The sequence below is a fragment of the Tupaia chinensis genome, unplaced genomic scaffold, assembly GCF_000334495.1.
Source record: "Tupaia chinensis unplaced genomic scaffold, TupChi_1.0 Scaffold000492_1, whole genome shotgun sequence".
Classification (NCBI taxonomy): Eukaryota; Metazoa; Chordata; class Mammalia; order Scandentia; family Tupaiidae; genus Tupaia; species Tupaia belangeri.
The window spans coordinates 156,974-166,553 of NW_006160004.1; positions in this window are offsets into that span (position 1 = coordinate 156,974).

Below are 9,580 nucleotides of genomic sequence, written 5' to 3' on the forward strand. Positions count from 1 at the left end.
CGCGCGCTCCTCCGCTCCTCCCCGGCTGCCCGCCTCCCGCCTCCCGCCGCCTTCCCTGCTTCTCTCCCTCCCTCCGTCCCTCTCTGTCTCCCACCTTCTCTGTCCCTCTAGCTCACCGCCCCCTGCTCTCTCCTCTCTGCCCCGCCTCTTCACTGCTCTCCCCTCCTTTCTTAGGTTAAGACAAGCTCCCCTCGTCCGTAAATTCCAACCACCTCGGAACAGAGCCAAGCTTATCTCCAAGTGCCCCCTGGACAATTGTCCATAGCGACCCCCTTCGGCTCCGGAGCCGGCCCCTTCCCCCGTGGTCAGCTGCAAACGCTGGACGGAGAATGGCCCCGCGCAGTTGCAGCGCAGTGGTTGTTACCCGGACCCCCACGCCAGTTAGCACAGGGTTCTGCAATGCTCCTTCCTCTCTCTTGGCAGGGCGTCCCAGCCTTTAATTTGAGTAGGAAATGGGCAAGTTCAGTCTCATTAACCCACACCCTTTTCCTGTGTCTTTTCATTCTAGGGGGTGGCAGTCCCTTCCAACTCCCAACCGGAGTGACAGTTGTACTTCTGTCCTTTAGGACAGTGAGAGTAACCCTGTCACAGGCAAGTTGCTGGCACGGGCAGGTCTGGTCCCTCCCCTTTTGTGAACTGTTACAGGGAGTGTGGGAAATCAGGACTTCAGTGGAAAGATTGGAACTTATGATGCTAGGAAGGACAGGTGTGGATACCGGAGTCTGCGAGGGAAGGGAGGGGAGGGGATGGTAGAGCTGGGTGGGAGGGGCAAAAAGAAGAAAACAGATCCCAGGCTGTAAAATTCTATATTGAAAATGATGTACATGGCAATCTCCTTGATTCAATTGTCAAAAATGCATAAATAAAACATTTAAAGATTAAAAGAAAGAAAACAGGACTTCAGGCAGCTTCTGGACTTGAGGTCACAGCAGGAGCTGCCTCTGAGGCTCCCAGTTCTCTTGGGGTTTCCCCATGGGATGAGTTGGGGAGCGGCTAGAAAACGCTGTGGAGCTCCTCCCGCGTGCTGCCTTTGGAAGGGTGTCATCACAGGGCAGAGAATGCGCTTTACTGCGTCCTTCCAAGTGAATGCTGCTCCCTGCTTTCCATCTGTTGTGTGTCTGGATTTGCTAACCCAGAGGGTGTGCACAGGCTCCTCCCTCCTGTCCAGGGCTGCCCTGAGTGGGGCTGACTAATGCCTGGCCCTGCCATTCCTTGACCATCGTGGTCTCTCCCTGGTGGATACTTGCAGCTCCATGGGCTGTCCAGGCCGTCTGGAGCGTTGGCTGCCCAGAGCTGGAGCCCTGGGGAAGGTGCTAGGCCTCACCAGGTCACGGGTGACTCATTATTAGGTGAAGAGTGTCCATCGGTCTTGGACACTCATGTTGCCCTGCCTGCACTCACAGGGGGCTCAATGGACTGAAGGGGCCATGTCAGGGTGTAGGGACCAGAAGCTTTGCTTGACAAGGGACTGGGTTGCCCAGGGATATCCTGAAGGCCTTGAAGGTGGATAGTGAACCCAGCTGATGGTCTTGTTTACCACCTGATTCACAACGGTGATAACGTGACCCCTGAACCTAAAGTGAGCCTTAGTATTACAGTTGTGTTTTGTTGTCAAGTGTTCTGGTGCTGTTTGGGCTCATCTAGAGACTGTCGTTGGGGCTGTGTGCTGCTTGCCATGGAAACTGGCCACCGGGAAGATGGCTCATTAACTGGGTACTTATTTACCTCTATGCCTTACTGTCATCTGGCCTTGTTCTCACTAATCATTTCAAGAACCCTAGAAAGAGAAGTACCCCAACATGGAATGTGGCTCTGTAGGGCGGTTTACCTGCAGGTTGGAGGGTGTGGTTCTGTGTCTGTGTGTGGGCCTGGGACCCTGGAGGGCTGGCCCCTACTTTGCCTCACCGATTCTCCATTTAGAACCATCGTCTCTCCCAGCACTGTTTTGCGCTTTGTTCTCTACTTGCAGGAGATAGACTCGACTGCTATAAGATGCTCCATTAATGAGGTAGCGATAGTTGCCCCAAAGAGGGGCCTTTGTGTGGCTCCCTGGAGGAGCACACTCTGACTGTGTGAGCAAACTAAACAAAATCTCTAGCCTGGAGGGGCTGGTGTTCCAGTGTGGCAGATAGACAAGGTGGGATAAATAAATAAATGTAACATGCAGTGTGTTGGGTAATAATTGGGGCAGTGCAAAGGAGAAAAAGCATATGGGGAAAGGGATATAAAATATGGAATGTGGGGGAATTGGAATTTTAGAGAAGATGGCCAGGCATAAAGTCACTTAGTAGTGAGGAGCCCATGTCGATTGGAAGGATGGACTACCTAGCAAAGGGGGCGACTTCGTGCTGAGGCCCCTCCTGTACCAGGCTAGAATGGAGGGAAGGACTGAGCAGGAGAGGGGACTGCAGTGGGCTGTTGTCAGAGAGGTGATGAGGAGGCAGGGGACATGAGTTAGTCTGTGTCTGATGTATGCCCTATAGGAAGTGGGGCACAGAGGAGGGACCTATTCTAACCTGTGTTATAACAAGATCACTGTGGTTCTGGGTGAAGAATGCACTGAAAGAGCAAGGTGGTGTGTTATGGTTCTTCAGAGAACAGAAGTAATAGGACACACACACACACATACACACGCACACACATACATGCACACACAGAGAGTTTATTATGAAGAATTGGCTCATGTGATTCTGGAGGCTGGGAAGTCCCACTACCTGCCCCCTGCCAACTCAAGTCCAGGGAAGCTGGTAGTAGAATTGCAGTCCAAGTCCACAGGCCTGAGAATCAGGGAAGCCCAGGGTATAAATCTTAGTCCAAGGCAGGAAGAGACTGATGGCCCAGCTCAGCAGGCAGGCAGCAAGAGAGACCAAGTCCTCCTTCCTCCCACCATGCTCCATTCAGGACCTAATGCACTGGATGAGGCTCACCCACATGGGGGAGAACAGTCTGCTTACCCCAGCCACCATTCAAGTGGTAAGCTCATCTAGAAACACCCTCATGGAATGACGTAGAAATAATGTCTAACCAGCTATCTGGGCATCCTGAGGCCCAGTCAAGCTGACACGGAGAGCTAACCATCGAGATAGTGAAAAGTGGTTGGATTCTACATCCAATTTGGAGGTTTCTCGGGCCTTCACTCCTGCCCATTTCCCAGACTGGTATTAGTTCTACTTTCTACTGTCCTTCCTTTTGTATACTGTCATTCTGCCTATAGTCATGCTCTTTTGCCCTGGACAGTCTCTGTGAGGTTTCCAGAGCTGGCGCTGCTTACTAACTACACGAGCCCAAGGGGCTCCTGGCATCTTTAATCTGTTGCATTGCTGCTCCTGGCATGGCCACCATAAATACAGCTAATGTAGGTTCCTCAGACTTGAGATAACAATGAAAGAAACGATCTCTGTTTGCCAAGTTCGCTGGGCATTAAATGGGGACCCTGGGGTGGAGTGGAGTGGCCCTGCTCACCTGCCTCCTTGGCTCAGCCCTTGAGTCTTTTGGGAGTAGTAGACCAAGTTCACATACTCACAAGGTAAGTTGCAGGGAGAGAAGTTTCCAACTGTCTGGGCTCCCAGGGTGCGAGAGCCTGCCTATGTCTCACCGTGAAGTAGAGTGGAGGCAAAGGAGATCCTAGAGGTGCAAAGCCACTGTGTATCCTCTAGCCTCTGTAGGGTTTTTTGGTATCTCCCAGGTGTGCACTCCTGTATGCAGTACTTACTCTTTAGTTGCTAAAACAATTACAACAAAGGTGAATTTAAAATGAATGCATTGGAACTGAATTGAAGGTCGGAGGAACCAAGCCATGACGAAGGGCAGAGACTAGCCTGAGGAATCGGTCACTGGTGCTCATATTCCACTCCACCTGGCCATCTCCAGAAAGACTGAAGCCACCATGAGGGGGAACAGAAGGCTTTAGCCTGTCCTCACAGAGTATCTTGCAATGAGATAAGGAGATTCTGAAGGAAGGTCTGAGGACACGGAAAAGTCTAGAGGGTGTGTCCAAAAGCAGAAGAAGGTATCTGTGCAGCTTGAATGGGCCAGACCAGGCAGGGTGACTCCCTTAGAGGCAGTCACTCCCAGCATCTCCTCCCAACAGCCAGCCTGTCTGGGTGGGTCAGAGCAGTGGTCAGCGGTTGCCTGGAGCCAGTGTCCGTAGTCTGCCTATGCTCTCTTAGGTCTAACTGTTATTTTTCAAGGCAGTTCTGAAAAGACTCTAATTGCTTCCTACATCACCTCTTCTGAACCAGGGGTATGGGTGGAAACAAAATCAATTTGTCAAACAAGCAAGGTATATTCAGTGCCTGATTGCTACAGACAGGGCACTGAGCAGGGCCTCATTAAAGGAGATTATCTCCCCCTGGGCTCTGGAGACAGATAGGAGAGGATTAAAATGAATAAACTGGTTGGAGACAAGACACTTTCCCTTCTGAAAGGTTCACAAGGTTTACCTTTGACCTCTTTGAAGAATTGGCTTGTACGTATGTCATGAACTTGAGCACTGACTTTTTGGGAAAACTGTTTAGCACAATGCACCAAGAATTGGAGAAAGGCATGCTCTTTGACCTGGCCTGCCTTAAACTCTAGTGCAAAAGGAGAAGGAACCTGTAGAAAGACCTCCCTCCAATGTCAGTTTTAGTGATACTTGATTTATACACTCTCTACCTAATTTTTTTTATGACTTGGTAATTATGAAATTATTACTAGTTATAAATATTTCAAACAAATTGTTTGCCAATGCAAAGTCCCATCCAGGCCAGAATATGGGGACCTGTCCCTTCCAATCATTGTTGTGGATCTCTGATACCTACATCCCTTGTCTATTTAGCCAGTTCCCCGTCGGTTTCTCTGATAGATTGCTGCTATAAACATTGTGAAAACACCCACCTGTGTATCTTCAATCGTCTTCCCCCCAGACAAGGTCTTCCTGTGTTGTAATCCCCCTGCCTCAGCCTTAGAGTAGCTGCAACTACAGGTGTATACCATGCTCAGTGTTTATGATGGGCTGGGTCTCGAACCTGGAACTCCCCTGTGGCCTCAGCCTGCGGAGCAGCAGTGTCCAGTGTGCACTATAGTGATTTGGCCTGTGTTGTTATTCTTTAGAACTGATTCTTGGAAGAAAGATTTCTCTGGGTAAAAGTGGATATTTTACACTTTTGTGTGTGTGTAAAAACACATTTAAAATTTTGATTTTGCTAAATTGCCCTGCAAAGTGGTTATACCACTTTATTATACTCCCATGATCATAAAACAAGAGGCTCCCCTTACTACGATTTCAATAAAATAAAATAGACATAATCCTGTTTATTTTTTCCAACCTAATGGGGGGGTAATCTTGTTGGATTTCATTTCTGCATTTGTAAGTGATAGTAGGCATTCCACATGTTGGTTATTTATGTTTCTCCTGTGAATTCATATATTTTGTCCCTTATTCCCTGTTGTCCTTTATTCTATTATATTTTAAAATTTTTTTATTATTGGTCCAGCCTCCTAGCCTAGTGGTTAAAGGAGTCAGATCCTACATTCAAGCTATATGATTCAAATCCCAGGAGACTCAGAGACCTGAAAAACACGCCAGGTGCATATGTGCATACCCCAAGTCCCAGCAGGGTGGAGAAATAGAGAAAGGCTTGTGGCACGACCATTCTCTGTGGCGGCTGCTTTCTCTCTTTTTTTCTCTCTCTCTCTCTCAGTGTCCCTCTCTGGTGAGCACACACTCTTTGGATATTAAAGACAATCCTTTTATTATTAATTTTTACTAGCTTCTTACACGTAAGGATAGTAACCCTGTGATGATTGCATATTTTACAAATATTTTCTCCAAGTCAGTGGCTCATCTGCAGGTTTATTCAGGATAGCTTCATGATGTGGCTTTACCTGTTTAAGTAATCAAAACATTTCCTGTAGGTATTCTGGATTTCTTGTCAGTTCAGAAAGGAAATGTCATGTATAGAACATTTAGGAAAAATAAATAAATAAAAAGAGTGACTGAGAATGACAAAGACTAGGCCTGTCAAACTGCAGTGTGTTTGCTGAAGGAACCTCAAGGATGGTGATTCTGCCACGTGCACAGAGGCCAAGGGAAAGGTCTGCAAGGTGTCCGCCATGCAACAGAGACCACACAGCACTTAACCTCTGGCCCTCAGCTGGACACCAAGACACCCAGGGCAGCACTGACTGGTTTTCATCCCATAGACCCTTCCGGTGACCTGGGCTGGTTCCTATGCCCGTCTTCCACTTACGGGGTCTGTATCTGAGTGTGACCAACTGGCAGACTGACACAAGGTGGGGCCAAGACCTATTGGTAAAAAATGACCTTGACTCTCTCTGGGCTTCCTTCCTGGCCTCTGATGCTGGGCAGAACACAGCAGCTCTGAGAACTGGGGCAGGTCCAGGTATGCCATGGTGGGGTGAGGTGGGGGTTGAGAATGGAGAATGGTTCTTGGGCCTCCAATGGAGTCTGCTGCTTCTCAGCCCTCTCTCTGCAATAATCTCATTTCTTTCTGGGCTAAAAGTTCCTGGTGGGAAATGACCTCCTACGGGAAGCCAATCCAGTAGGCCTCTCTGCACGTGGCTTCTCTGTTCTCAGCATCCATCCAGGAGCTCCCGGGATAACCATGAGAGCAGCTGCAGGGTTCTGTCAGTGCTGAGGCTGGTCCATGACCTCCTTGCTCAGGCTTGACTCAGTAGAGTCTGCCATCAAAGGGGAATAAACTGCAGACCGATGACCTCATCTCCAGAAATAGGACATGGAATCCTAATTCTTATGCAGCTCTGTACTTGTTCGCTAACAGCAGAGATCTGTAGGTCCTCTCATTCCAACCTAATTGCAAGCTTCTTAAAGAAGAGGAGGGCTGTGTTTCCCTTTATTTGGGGTGACATCTATAGTGCTTTTGATTGCTTTAATAATACCCCAAATGCTCGTTTTATGGGACAGAGCTTGTATCTATGTTCGTGAAAGATACTCTGGCCATGCCTCTTGTAAATGTATGATTAACTTCTTTTTTAAAAGTTTATTGTTTTTATTTCATGAGTGAGAGAGACAGAGAGATATACAAAGATACAGAACCTTGACAGGGTCCTGATGGTGTGATCTACCCCCAGTCTTAGCCATCCTGAATTATGGACATACATGTGCCCAACACATCCAGGGAGGGCTCTGGCCATGGCCTGGCAACCTTCTCATTTGGGTCTGCTTCATAGAGTGTTGTATTTTGTCGCTATATGGCCCCTGTATAGTTAATTTCTAAAGCACCTGCTTGTCCTGATGAGCAGAGCTCATCCTGAGGTGCCCCTTCCCTCCTGAGTGGCCGAGCAGCCCCTCCTAGCCGAGGGAGCATAGGGCTCCTCTCAGCCCTTCTCTTCCATGGCCTCCCACAGAAACACACAGATCAACCCAAAGTGCTCCCCCATCATGTGCAAAATTGTATTCCACAAACTGAAGGATGATAGGAAGGCAAGATCTTTCTTAAAACAAAGAATTATTTTGGGACCAGCACTTAGCGTAATGGTTACGTCGCTGGACTCCCACATAGTTGACCGCAGTTTGCGTCTTGGACCCGGTGGCTTAAAACTCACGCCAGGCGCGTGTGCGTGCGTGCCCAAGATCCCGAGAGGAGAATGGAGGAGAAGGGATTGAGGCGTGGCCATCCCCCCCTGGGGGGTGATTTCTCGCTTTCTGTCTCTCTGTCACTTTCTGTCTGTCTGGTGAGTGCACGCGCGCTATAGCAAAAAAAACCTCTCCAAATAAATAAATAAATAAATAAATAAATAAATAAATATTTTATTTATTACTGTTATTTTTTAGTTTGACCAGAGAGAGGCAGAGAGAGAGAGAGAGAGAGAGGGAAACTGAGGAAGCAAGCCACCAGGTCCAGGACTTGAACTGTGGTTGGTCATGTGGGAGTCCAGTACCTTAACCACCATGCCACCTGCCTTCCCAAAAGGCAAGATCTTAACAGTGGGGAAAATCTCACTGTTGTCTTTTCTTTCTTTTTTTCTTAAGAGTTGAACTTTGCTGGGGTTTCCTCATTTAAACAATTTGGGTCTGAGAACAAGGTGAAGTGGGTAATGCCCCAGAGTCTTTACTTGGAGCTCCCAGTGATGCTTTAGAGCTTTGGGAGCAGGGTATCCAGAGACCCAAAACCTAAAAAAAATAAATAAATAAATAAAAGGAAAAGAAAAAAAGAAAGAAAAAAGAATTGCTCACTGGGCTGAGATTCACAGGGCTGGTCCTTGCTTTGAGGAGCACAGAGGCAGACAGAGGAGGAAGGTAAGTAAACGAGAGCAGATACCATCCACACACACACACACACACACACACACACACACACACACGGCAGCAAATGCGTACACCTTGTGAGAAGCACCATCTCTGGCGAAGGTTTGCCAAAATCTCTATCGGTAAAGGCGGTCAGAGTCCTGTCAATCTGGTGGGGAGACAGGCAGACATTAAACAAACTATAGATTCCAATATAATTCCAGGGAGGAGATAAGAGCTACGAAGGAAAAAAACCAGATCCTAGCAGAGATCCCTCAGGCTGCTCTATTAGATGTTGCGGTCAGGGCAGGCAGGATGGAGGGGGGTGAACTGCAGAGAGACATGAACCAGTGAACTAGGGGGTTCTAGTGGGGAGAACCAGAGGCAGTTAGCGTGGGGTGGGGCAGATTGTGAGAAGCAGCCAGAGGGCAGGGCACTGGCTTGTGCAGGATCTGGGGTTTTATTCTAGGCGTGATGAAAGCCACCAGAGGCTAGAAGGCTGAGGAGTACCCTGAGCTGGCTTCAGTGCATGAGTCTTGGGCATAAGGAGGCTTGGTGTAGCGGCCCGTGGGTACTGGGGTCTGGTCTGCAGGGGTCTCAATCCACCACGTACTTCCGAATGACACTGGACAAACCACTTTACCTTCTGCGGCCTCAGCTTGCTTCTCTGTGAAATGGGCCTTTGCAAGGACAACTGCTATACGATGCGTAAAGCCGTCTGCCCACACTAACTGTTCTATCCACGCCTCCCTCTTTCTCTCCCCCACCTCACTTTTCTGCTTTCTAATGTATGAATAGAATTGAAAGCCGCGCGTGGCAGCCCTGTGAGCTTTGCTTGCTGTATAACAAGCACTAGCTCACTGTTGCCATGGAGTTGTGATCTTTTTTTCCCGCTCGGGAGCGTAGGTTTAAGAGTTGCTGAAGAGGCCCCTTTAGAACAAGTTGAACACACTAAAGAAAATTTCTGCTCCCACCTCGGGGGATCAGCCATCATTTTCCTCCCTGAGATGACTCTGAGTAATGGATTCCAGCTGTTGGGAGGCGGTGCCCTGGGGTGGCCTCACCTTTAATGAGAATCCCCAGAGGTGCCCAGTGCCTCCCTCCTGTATCTCTTTGAGGCCTTCCTGACCCAGCAGCTGAAGCATGCGCCAGGTTGCTGTGTACACATGGAACTGTCCCCTTTCCAAGGCTGTCTCCCTGGTGACCAGGGTCCACATCTGTTTGACATTTGTAGAAGAGAAGCTCTCTCACTGTGGCTATGAAACACAGCTGGCACGGGGGGGTCCTTGTCATTGTTTACTGCCCCCATGCCTCCGCACAATGGTGAGA